The sequence below is a fragment of the Chiloscyllium punctatum genome, chromosome 17 (assembly GCF_047496795.1).
Source record: "Chiloscyllium punctatum isolate Juve2018m chromosome 17, sChiPun1.3, whole genome shotgun sequence".
Lineage (NCBI taxonomy): Eukaryota > Metazoa > Chordata > Chondrichthyes > Orectolobiformes > Hemiscylliidae > Chiloscyllium > Chiloscyllium punctatum.
Window position 1 is genome coordinate 65707731 of NC_092755.1, and position 23409 is coordinate 65731139.

Sequence of the window (23409 nt, forward strand, 5' to 3'; positions counted from 1 at the left end):
GCAAGGATGTTGTGAATAAGCAAGTAAGCTGTAAATTAATGAGTGCCAGAAGAGCGAGCTAATAGCCTAGTCCAGTTTGCAAGTTGGGTCCCTGTCCCTGTGAGAAACGTTTCGCTTTTCACTGCAAGTGTGTGCTTCCTTAGTGCACAGTAGAACTACTAGCATCATCATAATGGACAGGCTGCTCTCAGAAGCCAAGGTCCAGATGCCAAGAGGAGGAGTGATTATGACTTATGGTCAAGGATTGTGCCTTGTAATGTTGTTGGCCAGTGTCCAATTGGAGGATGTTTGGAGCACGCGATGAGCTAGACCCATCAGGTAGATGGTTTGGTTTCCATGTGGAGTTTTCCCAATATCCAGCTTGTTTGGTGAGTTTGGGAAGATGTGAGTTTGAACTTCACGGAGGCAACCGATGGCTTTAAAATGGTGTTGAATAATCATTCTTGAGAGTTAATCAGCATCTCACTGCTACCTGGTGAGTGTTTTCCCATGCCACTTGTGAAAAGCAGAAAAGATGCATCAAGTTGATCTTTGCATCAAGGTGGGCCTTACTGCACTCATCACTGGATTCTGCCACACCTCTTGCTGTAGTAATCACTCAGAGCCCAAAAGATTCCAACTTATCTTCTCAGATTTATAATTTACATTGATTTTGCATCTAAAGTGAAATCAAAGAATTGCAGATGCTGGAACTCTGAAACAAAAACAAAAAATGCTGGAGGAACTCAACAGATCTGGCAACATTTGTAGAGAGAAAAACAGAGTTAATGTTTTGAGTCCAATAACCCCTCATAAGAACAGAAAATAGCTGGGGGTGGGGGTGGTGGTAGTGGTGTGCAATGGGGAGTGAACAGAGCACTTGGAGATGGTGCTCAGAGAGAGAAAAAGAGAGAAGAGATAAACAAACAAAAACATTGCTGATGAAAAGCAGAGAGAGAGAGAGAAAGAGAGATAAATGCTGACCAGGTGCGAACAGGAAGCATAATTGGTGGAAAATGGGTTGGCAGTACAAGTGATCCACACAAATCAGGATCTAGGGATGGGGTGGGTGTAGGTAACAAACATGGAGAATGGTGTTCATGTTCTGAGGTTGTTAACTCGATATTGAATCCTGAAAGCTGTAAGGGACTCAGGCAGAAGATGAGATATTTTTCCTCCAGCTTTTGTTTAGACTCACTGGAGCACTGCAGTAGGCCTGAGACTGAAGTTGGAACACTGTGAGGCTTTGAGTTGGCAGGAAACTGAAAGCTCTGGGTCATTTTTATGGATAAAGTGGAGGTAATGAGCAAAACAGTCAGCCAGCCTGTATTTTGTCTCGCCAATGTAGAAGAGGCCATGTAGTCTTCCCTCCACCAGGGAGATGAAACACAAACTGGCTCTAGTATTTTAAACCATGATTCCCCTGGCATTAGGCTCTCCAACCTTTAACAACCGTTTCTCTCTGTCTGCCCTACATGCTAAATAATAGCTTATAAATTCATCTACATCATCTCTTAAACTTCTAAGTTCCAGGGAACACAACCTTTGTGTGCTCATGTGAGGTAATTTCTGAAAGAACTTCATAGAGACTAACTTAAGCTTATTCCTCCATTTCCATGCAGGACAATCAGCGGCAAGACTCTAGCACAGCTCCATCACAATGTCTTTTACTCTCGCCCAGGTTTTGACTTATTCTTGAAGGCCATTCATAATACATTTCATCGAGGCAGTATTAAAAAAAATGAATGTAGCCCAAGGAAGGAGATATTAGGAAAAATGACAAACTATCTTTGCAGTCCAATGATCTAATGCTCATGTTATTAGATTGTCATTATTCTTAAAGTTCTCATCAGAGTACACATTCAACGTGGCACAAAACTATACATAAATAAAACCAAATGAGTAGAAAATGTGGACAAATGCATTACAATTTATTACTATATCAATTTTAGGTCAATTTCATCCATGAACTAATTCATTGCCCATTCTTGCTGGACTTAGTCAAAAAGTTCATTAACTTGGGACTATGTTGGACAAATGTTATATAGCAAAAATGAAGAGTTAAGGTTGAAAGTAGTTCAACAAAAGGCAAGTCAAAAGGAACCACTGAAGCTTTTATTCATTTTTGCACCTGGAGGCTTGGCTGAGATTTCTTCAGAGAGGGGTGAGCAGATAAAAAAGTTTTTCATTAAACTACTGTAGATGTCTTTTGAGATAACAAAGTCCATTTCCCTTTTGCTACGGCTCTGCATTTCTGTCAGGATTTCTTTGTTTCTCCTCACCTCTCCATTCCATTTCTTTCCAGTATTCTTGATTTTCTTCATTTCCTTGTGCCAGTATTTATGCTTCTATTGTTCTAGTGCCAAGACTGAAGTAATTTGAAGTTGCAGTATTCCCTTCACCTACAAGTATTTGTTGAATCCTAAAGAACATTTTCAGACTAAACTATTTGAAAGTAGGTCCTTTGATGATTAAGGGGGTGTTAATGTGACAACTTGCATTTATGTACTTAGTTTTCACACATCAGGGGTGATGTTCCATCTCCATACCCTGTTTTTGAGAACTATAAAGCTGTGTGGAGGGGTGGAATTTCAAGTGGGATCCTCTTATGTGTGACCTCCCCTGATTACTGGATCGAACACCAGAAATATCTAGGCTTCAGGGGGCGGAGGTGTGTGGGTGGGAGGGCACCTGAAATAAGTATCTTGACAATATAATGTAGAGTGTACCACCAGTTTAATGCCCTATTCCAATTTCATCAGCCATTCAGTGGAGCATGTATGAAACAAACATTGCTCAGATTTCCATGGCCAACAGGGACAGCCGACCTTAAAGGGACCAGTGGATACCATCCAGTCAAATAAAAGGAACAGTTTATATTTTTGCTTGTATGGAACTAGGAGAAGCAGGTATGCCCAACCAGCAAGCTCTACCGGGATAATTGCCTTTTACACCTCAATAGCAGATCAGCTCCGAGGTGTATTTTCCAGGGGCCTTGATATCTGAACCTTTGAGCACATGCTCCAATGATTCATTCACTTCAAGCCGGTTTCTGTCACAAGTCCAATTTCTTGACCATTGCCTCAAATCACACATATATTTGTGTATTCTGTGAAAACTATGCTTCTGAAATTTGCGTGACTTTACTTCAGGAAATATTGTCCCATTTAATCAAAGGAAACTACAGAATAAATGAAGAAAGCTGCCACACTGAGGTCAGTAGGATTTTAAGTCTTAACATAATTTGATTATGTTTTCTAAAGTTCAAGTGACTAATAGAACATGAGAATTTTTTTTAAGCTTGGACTAGGTAAACATCAGGGATTGGATTATTGCCCTTTGCAAAGCATTGGGTTGGAGTGTTCTTTACTCATGGACAAATAGATGCATACTTATTCCCTTCATTTATGCCAAACATGTTTAGATTAGTGTTGATTATGGTTCTCTAGCTGAAGTATTTTGAACAAGTTCCATCAGACTGGAAAGAGCTTACCAGAGCTTTATTCTAGTATATGAAAATGTTTACTTCTTAGAATTTGTTAACGAAAAATCATCTGGAATCCAAACTCACTAGTCAAAACTCTATAGTGAAAAGGTTCTGTGTTGTAGAAAAATACAGATAATTTCATAATTTAGTGTAGTATGAATTTAAAATAGAAATGGCTATTATCATTTTTGATTTTTATAAATAGAAAAGATGTCTATTTATAAATTAACACATGAATGTAATTCAGTTATCTGGGATATTAATGTAGAAACTCACTGCTTTTAACTACCATATCATTTATGAAGGATAGTTAAAATGTAATGAAATCCAAAATTATCATTTCTGTGTAACTGCTCATAACATATTTGTGACCGAATTTTCTTCATCTCTTCCCATCTCCTTCTTCAATAAGCTTGCCACTTTGTCTAAGCTTTCAACCACCTGCCTTTGTTTCAATGTCAAAGTTTGATGATTACAGGCCAATGAATTGCTTCAGGTTGACTCACTTTGTTTAATACACTACATAAATGCAAGTTGTTGTTTTTGCAAGGTGAACACTGAAAAGTCCTTTGATAATTAGGTTAGAGTAAGATGCTTCCTTGATTTAGTGAGTTGAACCAGAAAATTGTGTCGAGTTTGCATAACTGCACGTGTGTTTATCCCACCCTCTCATAACTGTTATTTCTGATTCTATCTTCTTGTTCTCTTTGATATTTTTGTGGCCTGTTGCAACTCCTTTCTACAAATAGATTAGCACTATGAAAATACATTCCTTCTTGGGCAGAAATTCATTGCAGATATTTATCATTATGAAATTTGTCATTGCCATGGATTTTTTTCACTGGGAAATTAAATGAGAGAATCCTTTATAAAATTCCCAGTTGACAAAGAGCTAATGTAACTTTTAAAACATGTGCCAGTGATGCCGGAAAGGTATATCAAGTGGATTAGTGAATCAAAAATAACATTATATTCTATCAATTATTTCAATATCATTTTGTATTGTCCAATTTTAGAAATGGAACTATACTTTAAAATCGCATTTTGCTATTAGATTATTTTGGCCGTTTAAGACGCAGATTAAAATTTAAGAAAAGTCCCTTAATTGATTTGTTTTAAAAAAACATGTTACATTGTGATTGCAAAGAACAGAACTGTTACTTCCAGACAATCTCCATTGGGCATGCTCTTAACCTGAACATCAGAAATGTGTGTTGTGTTCACTGTTAACACAACTTGATTCATTGGTGAATTACGATGGCATAAAGTACTCAAAAGCCCAAATCCCCATTCTGAGTAATCTTATGATCTGATGATTTAGATATCACATTGAATTATTTAAATAAATCATGCAAATTTAAGTTTTGAAATACAGACAGAAATTGCTGAAAAGCTCAGCAGGTCCTGCAGCCTCTATGCAGAGAAATCAGAGTTAACGTTACAGGTCCAGTGACCCTTCCTCAGCTCAGATACTGCCGGATCTGCTAAACGTTACCAGCAATTACTGTTTTTGTTTCTGATTTACAGCATCCGCAGTTCTTTCAATTTTTATTTTGAATTTAAGTTTTGTTCCTCTGACTAAGCAGAGCTGAGAATTGAATATCGTTTGAGCAATTGACTTCCCATAACAAAACTAAATGCAGATGGCAGATTGATGCATGCTGGTCATATGACGATTAATTTTTAGAACGTTGTTCAAATTCTACACTTGGAAATTAAGACTGTTTTTAAAAATTATCAGTATAGCCCCTTAGCCCATGCCCCATTAAATTATATCTGGTCACGTCTTCGTTCCATTTATCTATTTGTTTTCATAACCTTTATAATTCCTTTTCCTAAAAAAATCATCTTGTCTCAGTGTAGGAACTTTCAGCTGATTTAGTGCCATGGATTCTTAACGCAGGCAGATGGTATGGGTGACAATTCTAAGGTTCTGCTACCCAGAGAACTACACAGCATTCTTCTTGTAGTTGATTAATTGTAAGAAAGAAATACCTTTTGTGCCAATGTAAACTGAAGGGGAACATTCATCAATAAAACTGTTGAAACAAAATTTCTGTTTGAGTAATTTATTTGTGTTGACAAATGCATTGCAGGGAATAGTTGACCAATCTGCAGCAGCATGTCAATTGTGAATCACCATATTAGGAGGTACACTGCAAGTAAATAGTTGATGTTTGGTTTAGAAGTCATTTCTAATTATTTTCAACATTCAAGTTGGGACAACACTGACTTGCAGCAAGGAACAGCCAATATTCCATGGCAGTGCCAAAAACTCCAAGTGGACATGTTCAACAAATTGCTGACTTCAAAATGTTAAAATAATAGGCTTGTCATTGAGCTGGAGAACGCAATTCAAATGAAGCAAGTAATGCTGCTTCTTTTTGGGGTAAAAGAAATGCATAGTACAACTTAACAACACGAGCCACAGGCCCTATTGTTCTAAACATCTGAAAAGTATGATGCTCACTTTATGTCTACATCTTGCAAATGTGCTTTTATTTGCAATGCCATGCCAATTCCTTTACCACCTGCACAGTATCTCCAGATTGTGTGTAATGTATTTAAACACATCACTTCAGTTTGGTCACAGGATGGCATTGTATTTTCATGAGCAATTGGCGAAACAGTCAGTAAAGTGAAACTTCTTTGTCTCTTCGGTGGAGAAATGGTGCTGGTAGGAAGGGGAATAGCATAAAATGTATGATTTAACAGAAGGGACAGTACCTGAGCAGAGAAACAACAACATTTCCAATGTCAGCTTGCACAAGGGCCAGTGAGGGAAGATGAGTTGGTAGCGGTTTAGTGTGAAGAGTACAGGGAGTTGTACCTCTTATGGATGAGGGAATAGAAATGGGAGAGAAAATAGTTTTGTGGCATACGACTACAGTGTAGTAGGGAATAGGGGTGCCAGTAAGGTAGTTTGGCTTCCAAGGAACAGGAGTGCCAAGTTGTTGAGGAATCTGACAAAACTGAAAGAACTCAAGTTTGATCACCATCCTCACTGAGTCAGGTAATAAGGCAACAGGTTTGGACCTATTCCTGTTCTTGGAAGAAGGAAGAAGTTAGTTAAGACACCTGCTTCTGGTTTTGGGCACACTAACCCTCGCTGGAAAGGGAATGCGTGAATGTCAAATGAGGACTGCTTGAGTTAGTGATGCTCCCTCCAATCAGTCAGCTTGCCAGCTCTCCTGGTTAGGGCTTGTCGACTGAGTTACCAGATGACCAAAGAGTCTCAATAGAATTGCAGCCAGCAGAAGATACAACACCTTCAAGAATGCAGAGGGAAAGCAGGATAGTTGGAGCCTGTTTAAATCATGTAAACATTTCCAAAGTGTTGTTACTTATTCAGACCCCCTGTAAACAAACAGGCTCCCAGGATTCAGGCTATTTTGTTTCTTTCCTGGCAGGTCCTTTGGAAAAATAAATTGTTTGTTCACCAAGAGCACTGAATTTTCTTTGCAGCCTAGAAGTCATGCAAATAATTTTGATTGCTAACACTGAACACAGTGAATGATCCGTTCTGAAAGCTAAACATTAAAACCCTGTTAAAGGAACATGTGGAGCCAGGAGAACTCTTTCTGTCTTTTCTAAATTCCGGACAACCATAAAGCTATCCTAATTTTTCCTGTGGTGCAGAGTGACACCGCTTAAAATCCGAAAACATGTTTGTTTTCTTGTGCAAACTGACAAGTTTGAAAGGGGAAGTTTAATTTATTTAACAAAACTAAATAGGCTAGGGCGCTTTCAGAACAGATATGAATTCCTCCCTTTCTCATGTCGGTGAAAGTGCTCTTTCTTCAAAATCTAGAAGTTACCTCTTTCTTAAAATAGCAGAAAGGGGAATTTGGTCAGAGTTCACTAAGCATGATTATGATACGCATGGACCCCGTGATAGACACACAAATAATGACCAGCTGAACAAAAATCTGAGACTTCTGTTCTCGTAAAGATTGCATTGGTGCACTACTAATCTGTTTATAACCCAGTCTAGAAAGTAGTGCTTCCTTTAGCGGTGTCAGTGCAGTAAACTGTAAAATCGTGTGCAATTAGGAAACTTGCATTATGGCCTGAACTGCATGTAGACAATTCTGTCTGTGAGAGCACCAGGGAGTTTGGAGAATTTCTGGAACACATAAACATCGCCTTTTGATTAATGACTGTTTGAAAACACCCCACTGGCCAGACTTCAGTCACATGTTGACCTTTGGAGTTTTAACTTTTACAATGTCATGAAATCAGAACCTGAACTCGTTATGTGGGGAGGATTAGATACTTTGGGTATGGATAACGGCTTTATTTATACTGGTCCTCATTCAAACAGCTGTAAACCATTCTCTTTTCTTGGACTGGTATATTCAGTGCAGTAACCTGGTGCTTACATCTTTCCGTCAGTAAAAGAGGATGGACGTGCACAAACCAATCTATTTCAATGGCATCTTCTTCATATGACACCCCCTTGCTGAAGGCTGAAGAGCCTGATCCTGGGCCCAATCATTGTGTGCTGTTGCCTGAACTTTGCCAAGCCTCTGTTCATTGTGGCAGTGCAGGCTAGCCCATCGAGGTGTCGTCATTTTCCTCTGTTGCCAGCGAAATGTCTCTGAGCGATAGTCGATGCTTAGTAAGTAACAACAAGTAACAATACTTTGGATATGTTTACATGATTTAAACAGGCTCCGATTATCCTGCTTTCCTGCTGCACTCTTGAAGGTGTTGTATCTTCTGCTGGCCGAAGGTCTCTCTTGCAAACATCCTTTCAGCATCCTACTGGTCATTTATCTCTAGTTACCTCACCACACAGAAAATCTTCCGTATGCTTCGGGTCGCTTTGACTCTGTGAACGGGCCTGAGCCAACAAAGCCACCTCTGTTTGATGACTGCAAATAATCTTGGGAACTCTGTCTTCGACTGAACTGCGACACTCATGTTTTAATGCAATATAGTAGTTTGAGATGCCTCTCCTATCACCTGACTTGCTTGGTGACTTGTTGCTGCTTAATAGCAGTGAAGTAGTTAAAATCATCCATTTTTAAATCACCACCCTGCTGTTCATGCAGTCGAGAAGAAGCCTTTAATTACAGTCACTCACTTTTTCCTTGCTTATAAAAGAAAATGCTGTCTTTACTTCCCGCCATCAGTTGAAGCATGAAGCTTTTACTTCACCAGCCTGTGTGATTTACAATGTTAAAATCTAATATCTGTGATCTTTTGCTTCACATAAACCGTGCTATCTGGCCTGGAGATTACATTAATCAGAAGAGTTAAAACATTTATGGAGCTACTATTAACACAAAATTGTGACCTCTCTATCACTAGTGTTGTACTCATTTTTAACTCCGATTGCTGATGAATTGAGGGCTTGGGATTTATTGCTAGAATGCGTTCAGTTCAAAAGTTCAAGCAAAATCCATCATTGAAGTGGCGTGACATACACCACAGGGACTGCAAGCAAGGAAACATTTTGGATCCGGTCTGCTTTTAAACATCAATGTGACAGCATTAACAATTTTAAAGGGGTGACATTTTGTAACACATCGAGCCAGTCTAAAATAAAATCATGTTTTGTAGGGAGCCATGAGTCATAGTTTTAGTTTCACAACCAATGGCTGAGATAAGAGTTTGGCATAGTCCTGAGACTTAATATTTTCTGCAAAATGTCCTTCCTACCAAATGATTAATTATAATGATCATTAACATTGCTGGGGTCTTTCTTTTAAATAATGCACCTTCAAGTTCATTCAGATACCTTTAAGGAGATGCTGGATTTATAACTGAAAGAGAAAGAAATAGATAGGATTCAATAAAGATTGACCAAAGGAGAATAAACACATGTCAGGACAAGTTTAACTGAATGGCCTGATTCTATCCTGCGTGTTTCTTGTGGTTCTGTGTTGATTTTGGAGTTTTGTGTAATGGCTCTTTTGCATGGTTTATAACAGTGAAATAGGTAACAAAGAAGAGCTGACAATTTCAGCTTCACAATTTCAGCTGACCCACTGGTTTTCTTGATAATTAAGGCAAACATTGGTACAAACTTGAGATTATTTTGAATAGATCAGACATTGACTGTCATTATCTTGGAAAATGCTGTGAATAGTCAGGTGGAATAACATGTGTCACGAGCAGTACCATTGTTGAGTGCAAATTTAATGTGCAATAGTAATGGAGAAAAAAAAGAACTTGATTCAGGAATAGAGAGTGTGACTCTGTATGTAACTAAATATTTAATCATTCAGCATCTTTGCGTTTTACTATGCTATGTTTCCTTCAGTGTTCCGATTACTTAAGACATGCTGAATGGACGATTCATTTTGCCAGATGACAACTAGTTGCTGTCGCAGGCTTTCCGTACTTATTAAAGCACATTCACAAAGCCAATGTACATAGTATACAAACTTGAGCCCTCCAACCCCACATGACTCTATTGCTGCTGACTCTCTAGGAAATGTCAAACATTGTCGAGAAATCTTCAATAGAGGAAAGGATAAGTAGACATTAGTGTTCCAGAAGCAAATCTTTCTAGTTAAGGAATGATTCCTTGCAATTATTATTCTTTGTACAATGAGGGATATCTTAGCTCAGAGCAGACAATATAAGTTTAGTATGATTTCTAAATTTGTATTGTTAGTGTATTTGTTCAAATAAGGTTTAAACAGAGTCTGGTACTGGCTATAATTAGCATTAATGGATGCATGGCAACAGTTCCATTAATCAGAGTAAATTTATCAAAGTCAACAAATATGTCTTTGTTTTCAGCTATGGTCATTCTATGTTTGTGATCCAAGGTTTAAGCATCAGTACATTTTTGATAACTAAGCACCAGAATTGTAGTTGCATCTCCCCATTGGATGGTTACCAAAATGTTGAGCTGATGGCCCAGCAGTATTATCGCTGGACTATTAATCCTGAGACTGAGATAATGTTCTGGGGGCCTGAGTTCTAATCTCACCATGGCAGATGATGGAATTTGCAATCAAGTCTGGAATTAAGAGACTAATAAGGACCACAAATCTACTGTTGGAAAAACCCACCTAGTTCACTAATATCCTTTAGGGATGGAAACTGCCATCCTTACTTGGCCTGCCCTACATGTGACTCCAGACCCACAGCAATATAGTTAACTTTTAATTGCTGTCTGTGAAATAAGTACAGGCTTGGCCAATGACACCCTCATCCCATAAATAAGTGAAAAAATCCATAACTGGCTAATTCAGCCTGGTGTTATTGATATTATTTCAAAATATCCTATTGTCGCTCAGGCTGTGGTCAACACTTGAACCAAAGAACTTTTTGACATTTGTGACTCAAGTTTGCCACAAAATTTTACTCTGTTTTCATAGTTTTCTTTCAGATTCCCTGACACCAGAGATCAGGCTAAACTGGGTCATTATGTAAACTCACAAGTGTTCTGATTGTGTTTCAGTGTTTTCTCAGTTTCAGTAGATCTGATCTTTTTTGAGGTAGACCAAACTTGGAAACAACATCTCGTCTTTTGCATGTCTGTTGTCGTGCCTCATTGTGGCAGTGGACTGGAAGTCAAGCTCTCTATTCCTGGATTTGTCAAAAAGGAAAGATTTGTGAGAATCTTTTCCCCATGGCTGACGTATCCTGAGATGAGAAGGAATATGTTAAAGTGAAGAGTAAATGGTTTAGAGGAGATCTAAGGAAACTTTTTTTCACCAAGAGGCTGGCAGAAATGTGGAACATCCTGCCTGAGCGGGTGGTGGAGGCAAGCACTCTCACAATGTTTAAGAAGTATCTGGATGAGCAGTTAAAATGCCAGGCATTGTAGGCTATGGACCAAGTGCAGACAAATTGGATCAGTATCTTTTGGTGTTTATTGGTCAGCATAGAAACAATGGTCCAAAAAGCCTGTTTCTATGCTGTATGATTCTATGACTCAAAGTACTTTTAGTAATTGTTGAATTTAATGAGTTTTACTTCTTTATTCTCCCCTCCTAATGGTGCAGATGTGAGTTGGTTTTCTCCCATTTTCCCACCATTGTAATGGGGCTCTGTGGCCTGAATGGCTCAGTTACACAGATGGCAATGTCATTGTTGCCTGTACCATAGGGTCAATCACTATTGACCCATGATCAGCAGGTAGAAGCATTTCCAAAGTAGTTGGAATTTTGATAGAGTGAATAAGAAGAAAACATTTCCATGAAGAGAAGATTGGTAACCAAAGAGCTAAGATTGAAAATAATTAATTAAGAAAGTAATTAAGGTGAGGGGAGAACTTTTTATATGGTTGTTGAATCTGGACTGCAATGTTGAATGGGGCAGTGGAAGTTCAAAAGGAAAGTGGATCAAATCATGAAACATGCAGTGCTAGGGGACAAACAGGTGAATGGAAGATATTAAATCAAGGAATGTTGCAATATAGAAGGAGGCGATTCAAAACCTCGTGTCTGTACTGATTCTTGAAAGAGCTATCCAGCTAGTCCCACTCTCCATAGCCCTCTAAATTCATCACTTTCATATATATATATCTGGCTCTCATCCGAAACCTCCACTGGAATCCACCTCCACCAGTTTCCCAGGGAGCACACTCCACATCCTAACAACTCTCTGAGTAAAGAAGTTTCTCCTTATCTCGCTTGTAGGTCTCTTGCTGACGGTCTGGAAATTGTGACTCTGTACTTCCTGACATAACAACCAGTGGAAACGGAATATCCTTTGTTACCCTGTCAAAATTGTTCAGTATAGCTTTCCCAAAGAGCCAGTACAGATATGGAAGATTGAATAACCTTTCTCTAATTCTAAGAGACAATTGTTTGCTGATTGGATGAGGTCTTACTCCTCCACCCTCTCATCCCTTGCTCACCCACCCAGATCCCTGCCCCAATACCTTGCTGTGTTCTTGTATGCTGCTTTACCAATGTAACAGAATGTTATCGATCTAATGAAACTTTGCCAGTGAAACCAGAAGAGTTTAATTATGAACTAAGAGAAAACAAAGAGATGAACAATTACCAGAATTGTAACAGAATGAAAATGTCAAAATATGAGGAAAGGTTGCAGAGACTATATGTTTTTAAACAACCTGTTTAGATGTGTTTTGACACACCTCTTGACCAGATGGTATTTAAACCCAGGCTTCCTGGATCAAAGGAAGGGAAACTACCACTGCTCCCATACAGTCCCAGGTTGTAAAGACTAGGCTTGTATTCGCTTGAGTTCAAAAGATAATGGGGTGGTTTATTTGAAACGTTTAAGACAATTTAAAGGATTTTATGGGGTTTAATAGAGAGAATTTGAATAACGACATTTCTCCTTATCTCACTCACACCTGTCTTGCTGACAATCTTGAAATTGTACTGACATACCAACCAGTAGAAGCAGAATATCCTTCTGGGATATTCCACTTCCCCACTGGGGAGGCAATGGCCTTGTCGTATTATCACTAGGCCTTTAGTCCAGAGACCCAGGTAATGTTCTTGGGACTCAGGTTTGAATCCTGCAATGGCAGAAGGTAGAATTTGAATTCAGTAAAACTCTGGAATTAAGAGTCAATTGTTGGGTAAAAAACCCATCTGGTTCACTAATTCCTTTAGGGAAGGAAATTAACATCCTTACCTGGTCTGGCCTACATGTGACTACAGACCCACAGCAATGTGGTTGACTCATAACTGCCCTCTGGGCAATAAATGCTAGCCTAGCCTGCGATGTTGTCATCCTGCGAATGAATAAAAAAAATTGTTTCCTCCAAAGTAGTAGTGATGGTGCTGGGGAGAGTGGGATCAGCAGTCCAGAACAATGGAGCATAACTTTAAGATTAAACTTTGGTCATTCAGGCTTGATGTCAGCTCATACAGAGATTCTGGAGATAGGAACCCACTGACTTTAAAAAGACCTAGAGGCTTGGGGAGTTGAAAATTAAAAAACACAAGGTTTATGTTGGGTGAGAGGGCTGAGAGATGTAGATTTTAGGCACCATTTAGTCATCATCGACATATATAGCAGAACAGGGTCAAGGGTCTGAATGATTGGCTGTGCTACTGAAGTTCATGTTTGCAATCAAACTATGTTGGAAGGCATGTGCAAATGCACTCTTGGCTCAGGGCAGAAAATAGCCTTTGTAGACCATGGTTTGTTCAAGTCGTATTTCACAAATTAAGGCTGCTCCACATGACTTCTACAGTCATCAATTTCTATAGGTTAGATTAGATTACTTGCAGTGTGGAAACAGGCCCTTCGGCCCAACAAGTCCACATCGACCCGCCGAAGCGCACCCCACCCAGACACTTTCCCCTACATTTACCCCTTCATCTAACACTACGGGCAATTTAGCGTGGCCAATTCACCTAACCTGCACATTTTTGGACTGTGGGAGGAAACCAGAGCACCCAGAGGAAACCCACACAGACACGGGGAGCATGTGCAAACTCCACACAGACGGTTGCCTGAGGTGGGAATTGAACCCAGGTCTCTGGCGCTGTGAGGCAGCAGTACTAACTACTGTGGTTTCCTCCTCCAACACTTCTAAAATCATCGCTGCTCAAGTATTCTGAAGTTCCCCTATCTGCTGAATTAGAGCAAGATTCTGATTAAATTTCTTGCTCTGAATTTGCAAGCGTATTTGCATAGTCATCTTCCGAAACCTTTGGTCTAATTAGATCAGCTGCAATCAATGAGCTAAGTACTAAATGGGCCTTATTCAGAGGTTATTCAATCCACAGCCGCCAGTCAGTGAACAGTTAGGCAGATTTGATGTATCTGGCCTGAGCTATTGCAATGAAAAATGTAACAGACCTGCTGTGGTTGAGTCTGTTCTGCACACTGCGGCTCAATATTTAGTTAAAGCTGCAATTTTTCTTTCCTCTGAAACCAAGTTATTACTAAAGCTCATTATTACAAGAGTACATACTGGTCCTTTTGTTAATCTGCATGGCAGAACTTGTGAGAAGAGCTGTATCTCTGCCATTGGTTTAAAAATTCCAAAGAAGTAATAAAGCATATTAATACTATGCAAAGTTAGTATAACCCTCTTCTGCTTCATCTGTGCTAAACAACCTGACTCTCCATTTAATCTTCCCCAACAGTTTCTACTCGTCTTTTTCTAAAACGACTTGAGTTCATTTGTTGTGTTAAAAGATGTTATTTAAGTGCATACTGTCAGTATTTCAACTTCAGTAGCCCATATTAATTTTGTATGACTGAGATAATCCTTGTGTTTCATTCTGTACGGAAACTTCCAATCTTAACCAATGAAAGTATCTTATGAAGAAGTCGATGAGTGTGGTGCTGGAAAAGCACAGCCAGTCAGGCAGTATCCGAGGAGCAGGAGAGTCGATGTTTTGGATCTAAGTCCTTCATTCCTGATGAAGGGCTTATGCCCGAAAAGTCGACTCTCCTGCTCTTTGGATGCTGCCTGACCAGCTGTGCTTTTCTAGCACCACATTCTTCGACTTTGATCTCCAGCATGTGCAGTCCACACTTTCTCCTATCTTATGAAGGATTTTGTTTTACAAGCAGCCACACATTCAAAAGACAATTGTAAAGAAGGATTAGATTCCCTACAGTGTGGAAACAGGCCCTTTGGCCCAACTAGTCCACACTGACCCTCTGAAAAGCAAGCCACCCAGATCAATTTCCCTCTGACTAATGCACCTAGCACTATGGGCAATTTGTCATGGCCAATTCACCTAAACTGCACCCCTTTGGACTGTGGGAGAAATCTGGAGCACCCAGAGGAAACCCACGCAGACACGGGGAGAATGTGCAAACTCCACACAGACAGTCACCCGAGGCTGGAATCGAACCTGGGACTCTGGTGCTGTGAGGCAGCAGTGCTGGCCACTGAGCCACTGAGGAAGACACTCCCTCATTCATTCTGAATGTTTGCAATTTTTTTCCAAGATCCCTAATAAGACAGTATTCAAATTATTTATCAAAAATAAAAGTCAAGTTTCTCCCCAGATTGCATACTTTAACAGTTAGTGGGTATGTTTTATTTCACAACAAGGTACAGAACATCAAAATCGATTCAGAGCTTTGAAAGGTGGATGATACAATTAAAATTGTGCAAATCTGGCAAGTTTGTGTGCTGCCATTTCACTGTGCATTTGTTTCTGCTTCAAAAATCTTTTTCTTAATCACTCCAATTTCCGATGTGCTCAGCTTGTGCTGACAGTGTTTTAAAGGCACCAGTGAGATTTACCTAAATATTTTATTACTTGTTGAAATCAATTGAATCTTATCAATACAAAATAGGGTGTAAATCATTGGAAGTTCACATTCACCCACCAAATCAATTTTCACACATTAGGTCTATTAAGTTATTGAAAGGTGTGTGACAGATGGCGGCAAGGAATGGAGGACTGTACCTGTGAAATATACATCCTTTCAGTCACGTATTGATCGAGGATGGACTGCACTGCTGAGAGACCGTGGAACCAGCACTGTCTGAATCAATATTATCTTTCAAGATTAACTCAGCTATGACAGAGTGCCTTTACTGCTAAAGTGAATGAGCAAAAGTTGTTGCCAGTGATTTAAAAAAATAGTCAACCCAATTTGGACTAAATGCAAAGTTTTCAAAATGCTTAATAAAACTAATGCAGTAATTTAAATGAAAGCCATAAATCGGTACTACTTTATCCTGTAATTTAACCTCTGTATTGAATAACTTCATGTAAACTTAAATTTATCACTCCAGACTTTATCCTAATTAAGGTTTGTGAGTGTTTAATTCTTTGGTTAAGAAAGTGTGGGTAATCAATCAGGGAAAGACTGGGGGAGTGAGTCATTTAATCAGGAAGCTTAGTGATTTTTAGGTGGGATAATGAGGTTCTTCATGTTGGGAGAAAAGGTGAGCAGTAAAATGGTGCAAATGGAGCAAAGGTCAGGTCATTTTTTTTTAACCATTCTAAATATTGCTTTATATTTTTCATTTTCTTCCATGGTGGCCATGTCCTCATTGTAAAAATACGTCTGAAAATGTTTTTTTTTCTACAAACATGCACAGCAAATGAAAATGCAGCCAAGCTCACTTTTAATAAGCATTGAGAGGATGGTTGACTGTTCAATCTGTTGAACTGTAGGTACTTTCAGCACAAGTCCTTGCTTATTAATAGGATTAACATTACTGCAAGTAAATTCTTTATCTTGCCATTCATTGGAGCAGCCCACAACCTAAGAACAATGATTTTTTTTCCCTCCTTTTTAATCTAGATATTTTCAAACACTTTCTTCAGGGATGTTTCACCTCTGGAGCAGGTGAAATTTGAACTTGGATCTCACGAATCAGAGGTAGGGACACTACAGTTCTGCCACAGGCTCTCTCCCTTTCTAATTGAAACTGTATGCATACACACTCCATTTAAACAGATAGAAAGATGTGCAGGGTAGGTGGATTGACCATGCTATGTTGGCCATCGTGTCCAGGGATGTGCAGTCCAGGTGGGTTAGCCTTGGGAAATGCAGGGTTATTGGGTTAGGTTAGGGGGCTGGGTCTGGGTAGGGGGCCCTTTTGAGGGTCAGTATGAACTTGATAGGCTGAATGGCCTATCTTCACACTGTAGGGATTCAATGAGTCTATGATTTAATGTTCCTACATCCACACCTTAGCGATTCTGTGATTCTATGATTTAATATAGGGCTTCTTGGACTAGCTAAAATAGCATAAGAAATACAGGATTCCAAAAGTTTCTGAAACAAAAGCAGAAATTGCATGCAAAGCTCAGCAGGTCTAGTAGCATCTAGGAAGAAAGCAGAGTTGCTGTTTCAAATCTGGCAAAGAGATGGTTTGTGTTTTTGATTCAGATTTCCAGCATCTGCAGTTCTTTGTTCTGTTACATAACTTGTTTCCATAATATATTTCACACCATATATTCTGTCTGTTAACATCATAAAGCTTTCAGAGAGAGATCATGGTGCCACTCAATCCACCTCTTCACCAAACAGTTTTCCTTGGCTGAGCACCTGTTTACATTAATACTGCAAAGTCACAGAAATAAGGCACTGCAACACTTGCACTCGCATTCCCTTGTCAATTTTTTTGAATTGTCCATTTCATGGAATGTGGTGTGCAATCTGGTTTAATTTGCACAAGAAATGCATGTATGAAAAATATGCTTTTCTACTGGTAGTTATCAAATATTTTATCTATGGTGTGAAGGTAGGGGCATGCAGAATTATTGTATATGCCATCATTCCAGTATGATAATGTGGATTATAGTGTTGCAGTATCTATCTCACATTCTGATGACCAAGCAGGCAAGGGATCAGGAAAGTCCTTGGTCTTCTCTGAATTAGCTGATCACATTCAGAGCATTAGTAACGTTGTTAGATTTCACTTCAGTGTCATGACATTAGCTTTGGCATTCACTGCTAATGACCAGTTTGCAGGCGCACAGCCCTTTACGGAAAATCACACACATGCCCATAATTTTCCGAACTGTGCTTCCTGGGAGTCTCGGAATATAGAATTGTTCCAATTCTTCACATATAAGTGTGAAGGATGATCACACAGCATCTGACTCCATGAGATTCAACTCAGTAGAGCTCACTGTTTTCAGGAAAGGATAAACAAAAGATGGGAAACAGAGAAAAATTATAAAATTTATTTCTGCTACAAGTTCACTTATCTCTAATCTCTCATTCTCCTCATTTCTGGGGACATGGAGAAAAGGAAAAGAGAAAGAAAACGCATGTTATAGACGTGGATCGTGAGTCAATTTCAAAAGGAGATTAATTTCTTAACCTAGCTTAGTTATCAGGCCTGCAGACTTGACTTTTGAGTAAAACAAATTTCATTTTCCATTGCCATCTCTGTACGATCCATTTATACAGAGGCAAACACAATGTAACACAATGCACTGCATCAGACTTTGAAGTGAACTAATGTGCTTTCCAGTAATTTCACAAAGCCTGGGCATGCAGCCACTCATATCTGTCTCTGTCCTTTTCTGTTGCTGTTCTTGACCTCACCCTCTCTCCTTCTGGTTCGGTCTCAATTTCTCTTCCCATCTGCTCATCTTTGCTGACATCTCTCCTCTTACAGGTAGTTCTGGGATAATGTGCGTTTCGTCAGCGCGATTTGGATATAACATCCCTGAAGAATTAGGGGAAATATTTTTGAGAACATGCACCACCATTCGCAGTAGCATAATTACAGTGGGCTTAGTATCACGTGCTTCACTCTGCACGAGTGCCGAAATCCCCGTGCCGTTCTGTGCATAATGCACAATGTTGTGGTTCTGTTCGCCGAGCTGGGAATTTGTGTTGCAGACGTTTCGTCCCCTGTCTAGGTGACATCCTCAGTGCTTGGGAGCCTCCTGTGAGGCGCTTCTGTGATGTTTCCTCCAGCATTTATACTGCTTTGTATCTGCCGCTCCCGGTTGTCAGTTCCAGCTGTCCGCTGCAGTGGCCGGTATATTGGGTCCAGGTCGATGTTCTCATCCACAGATTCAATCAATAAGCACATCGACCTGGACCCAATATACCGGCCACTGCAGTGGACAGCTGGAACTGACAACTGGGAGCGGCAGATACAAACCACTACAAATGCTGGAGGAAACATCACTGAAGCGCTTCACAGGAGGCTCCCAAGCACTGAGGATGTCACCTAGACAGGGGACGAAACGTCTGTAACACAAATTCCCAGCTCGGCGAACAGAACCACAACAATGAGCACCCGAGCTACAAATCTTCTCCCAAACTTTGAACAATGCACAATGTTGTGACAGTTTTCATGTCTTCTGTTGACAGAGCAGTTTTCTGTGAGAGATACTGTACAGAGAGCAGCTTTCTTACATTTTTTAAATGTACTGTGTTAAATTTACTTTTGTTTCATGAACAAATATGATTTCAAACTTCGTTCAGGCTATGCCAAATTTTGCATTACACTTTTGGGTGATTTTTGAGCTATTGTGAGTGATATTTTTCACTGGTTTGCCCCAAACCCACTTTTCCCATAGGCCTCATTATTTCTGTTAAACAATTTTCTATCAAGCAAGATTTTTCAACTACAGCATTATAGGAGAACCACCTGTATTTTATTTATCCAATTTGCTTTGCACCTTCATTGGTTTAGTCCTGCCCTCTGTGCTAACCCAAGCAGTTTCCTTTTGTTCTCCACGTGCCCCTCTTTTCATTGGAGTTTTTATTTCCTTAAGAGCTGTTAATCTCTTAACATTTTCCAATTCCAATGAAAAGTCATCAACTTAAAATATTGCTTCAGTTTTTCTCTCTCCACAGAGGTTTCCAACACATTGAGTTAATTGGTGGGGGATGGGGGTTGATAGAGTTTTGAACAGGGAACCCAGGGAATTTTCTGTTTTCATTTCTAATATCCAACATCAATAATTACTTCTCTTGCATTTACCCTCTCACAATTTGTAAAAAGGCATGTGAATTGTCAAAAAGATTGTGAGAAATTGCTAGGGTACAACAGTTTGAAATTGGACAAAATACAACCAATCTGGATGATCATAGATAAACATGAAATGAAGAATTTTAAGAATATACCCTATCAACTGAAAGGTTTTCAGTGGAATGGAGTAATCAATATATTAAAAGGAGTGAAATAGACAAATCTTTAGAAGCAGAATTCAGATAGAAAATAATGTGAAGATCAATTGGGGCTCTGGGTTGACATGTGAGGGTTCCACATATGAAGTACAGGTAATGATCAATCTGTAGAAGATCCAGATAGGATTGGGCTTCGATACTTCACACTCCAGGTTGATCTTTCCTCACTCTTCTCCAATCATGAGGATTTCATGAAGACGACTGGCCTTTTAGGGAAGCTGTGGTCTGTTGGTCTTCTGAATGACAGATATATTCTCCTGCATCTTCTCATTTCAGATTGCAGATCAACAGTTCAGCAATAGAACCCACCTGCTGACTTCGTATTTGTCATTGTGATGAAGCATCAAGTCCCCTTTCTCTGCTAAGAGGGAGTGTCAGGCTTAGTAAATTCACAGCACAGAGTCGTGGCACTACTTTCATCAGCTTCCTTGTTCTGAAGCAGTTATTTGAAAAGTACCATAAGGGAATCAACTTTCAAAGAAGCACTAGTTTTTTGGTTCCAATGTCTTAAGTGTAGTGCTCACTGTTGATCTTCTCAAGTAGATTGATTATTAGGCTCAGTAAAGTACCATCCTGTTTCAATTCATATTTCTTGTTTGGTTTGATTTCTGCTTTGACCTTTGATCTGACTGCATAAGACACTGATCTAGGTTTATAACATTTTGCCTAATCCTCATCCCTGATTTTCAATTTGGCAGAGATCTTTTCCATGCTTTCCAGATCCCCATTGAAAACAATGGCATACTTGTTTAAAATTTGTGGTAGATCACTCTCAGAATTTGACAAGCGATGTACACAGGCAGACAGGACACCATCTTGAGGAACGTTTCAAAGAGCACCTCCAGGACACATGCACTAAACAACCCTATTGCCCAGTGGATGACCACTTCAGATCCTCCTGCACTCGCTCAGCCAAGGATATGCAAGTCCTGGGCCTCCTCCACTGCTAAATCCTAGCCCCCTGACACCTGAAGAAAGGACACCTTGGGACCCTCTAATCACACAGAATCAATTTCGATTTCACCAGTTTCCTCATTCCCTTCCCCCTACTTGGCACCACACTACCTGTCCATCTTCCTTCCCAGCTATCCGCTCCACCCTTTACTCCAAACTATCAGATCACCCTCACCTCCATCTACCTATCGTGTTGCTAGCTATCTTCCCAGCCTCAGCCCCTTCCATTTTTCTCCTTGGCAAACATCACCCAACCCCCCTCCCCAAATTCCTGATGAAGGGCTTATGCCCGAAACGTTGTTTCTCCTGCTCTTCAAGTGCTGCCTGACTGGCTGTGCTTTTCCAGTTCGACATTTTTTGACTACTTCAGCCCAGTTGTGTTTGTTTTCCTCCAAAGAACATTCTTGCCAATAAAACTGGAAGATTTCCTTCAAGAACATGTAATGATGAATCTTCAGACTGACTGTATAACTGAACATCTACATTGATATGACCCTTTAAAGGTACCACTTTGCCTATGTCCATTCTTAGTACAATTTTTGAAGGTTGCCATGCAATGTGACTCAGTTGCTTTTGGTAGACACTTTTAGATAGCAATAAAACTATCACTGTAGAGTCCATCGCCATTCCTCTTGGATTGCTATTCAGTAGGGGTATTGGTTGGTGCTGTCAGCAATGGCCAGACTGTAGATTTTCTCCCTACTCCTCAGTTTCTGTACTGTTGCTATGTGTTGCTCATGTTTCATCATCAAGGCCCATTTAATGTGGCCTTTTTTGCCACCATTCATAAATACAGCTTCTTTATACCAGCAATTTGCCTCTGCATTTTTTCCACATCAATGGCAATTTGAATCTGTGTTGGTGCTCATCTCTCAGGCGCCATTTTGTGGGCTCTCTTAGCCACCATTTTGTGATTTCTCATGCTTGAGCTTAGCTCTTGAGCTTCCTTAGCTTGTTGTTCCACCAAAAATGTTTTTTCCAACGCTTTCTTTCATTCTAGAGTTCCTTTCCATTAGTAATCTCTTCCGGATTTCTTTGTATCTTAAATCTCTGATAGCATCACTCAAGTTGTCTCCAAATTCTGCCAACTTCTTTAAAATTGCTACAAACTCAGAGATAGATTCACCATCAAAAAGGTTGCATTTGTGGAATCTGAACCTTTTAGCAATTACCAACGGTTTTGGTGAAAAATGATTCTCTAGGTTCCTACTATTTCTCCATAAGTTTTGGAACCTGACTTCTCTGAATGTCCCAGATCTTTCGGGAAGCTCAAAGTTTATCATAAATACTTAGGAAGACAGGAATGACGATATCTGCTTCGATTTTGTTGGCTTGAGCAAAGAAATCTCTTTCTGTAGGAGTTCCAGCTCTTTCCATTTTCATCATACATCCCACAGAGCAAAGATTTCCCACCATTTCTTTTAATACGGGCAGGCCCTGTGTAGCACCATGTACCATGAAACTTTTAGCCCTGTCTTGTTTCATTCCATTTACAATAAGGCATTGCTGAGGCTGGCTGTTTCTCTTTCTGGGACCACACCATTAGTTCAAAACATTTCCTTCCTTTATAGCATTTGTTCCAGTGTTTTTCAGGGTGGAGCATGTGGTGAGCTTCTTCTGCATTGTTCACCTCTTCTGCTTTTTACTGACTGTATCTGTTTTGGTGCAGTAGTGGCATCTTTTCAGTTTGCTTTTCAAAACATCTTTAAAATCTATAATGAGGACCGCAATATTTTTGTCAATGGATCCATGGACTGGCCAATAAATCTCAAAGCAGATTTGATCCAATTTTCTTCTTGTGTTACATTTCATAATGTATAGGTTACTAAAGTCTTTAACAGCCGGAGTTTTATAATAAGAGGTGTTCATTCTGCAAAGCTAAGCTGAGCTGATCCCCTCCAAAATGGCCAAAGACATCATCACTGCATCTCATGATCAGAGTCTTAAAGTGACAGTCCAATATGCTTACATAAACACTCTAAACACCCATGCCAAGGCTGCTAGAATGGTGGTCTCTCCCAGTTGCTGAAAAGAAGGCAAGTCAACAATGCCATGGTTGATGGAAATTGGGCAAACTCCTTTCAACTAACTGCAGAACCAAAAATCTCCAAATCACCTCTCAGCTATCAAAGTCAGCACAACCGAATCTTCTATCTTTACAGCTGCAATCTTTCATAATCTATTTTTCACAGATAGTCTAAAGACTGGTTTTTATATTCCTTTCCTCTTACTTTTACATTTTGGACTCACCACATTTCTAATCTGTGTGTATGTGTGTTTCCTCATCCGTCCTTGCTTCTTAGTAGCTACTAGACTTACATTCTTTAACTCAAAAAAGCCTGGTCAAGTTCTCAAGTTAGGGCAGCATGGTGACTCAGTGGTTAGCACTGCTGCCTCACACCACCAGGGACCTGGGTTTGGTTGCAGTCTCGGGTGACTATCTATGGGGGGGT

At 39.7% G+C, this 23409-nt stretch overlaps 2 long non-coding RNA genes across 3 annotated transcripts in view; one reads left to right on the forward strand and one right to left on the reverse strand.

Moving 5' to 3' along the window:
* Positions 1–23409, reverse strand: part of LOC140487912 (uncharacterized) — a 199511-nt gene that overhangs the window by 11767 nt on the left and 164335 nt on the right. The gene's annotated exons all lie outside the window — the stretch shown is intronic.
* The window catches only part of LOC140487909 (uncharacterized), a 105203-nt gene continuing 98434 nt past the window's right edge, over positions 16641–23409 (forward strand). For both annotated transcript variants that reach the window (XR_011962964.1, XR_011962963.1), the window contains exon 1: positions 16641–16720. This is a non-coding gene — a long non-coding RNA (uncharacterized lncRNA). The remainder of the gene's footprint in view (positions 16721–23409) is intronic.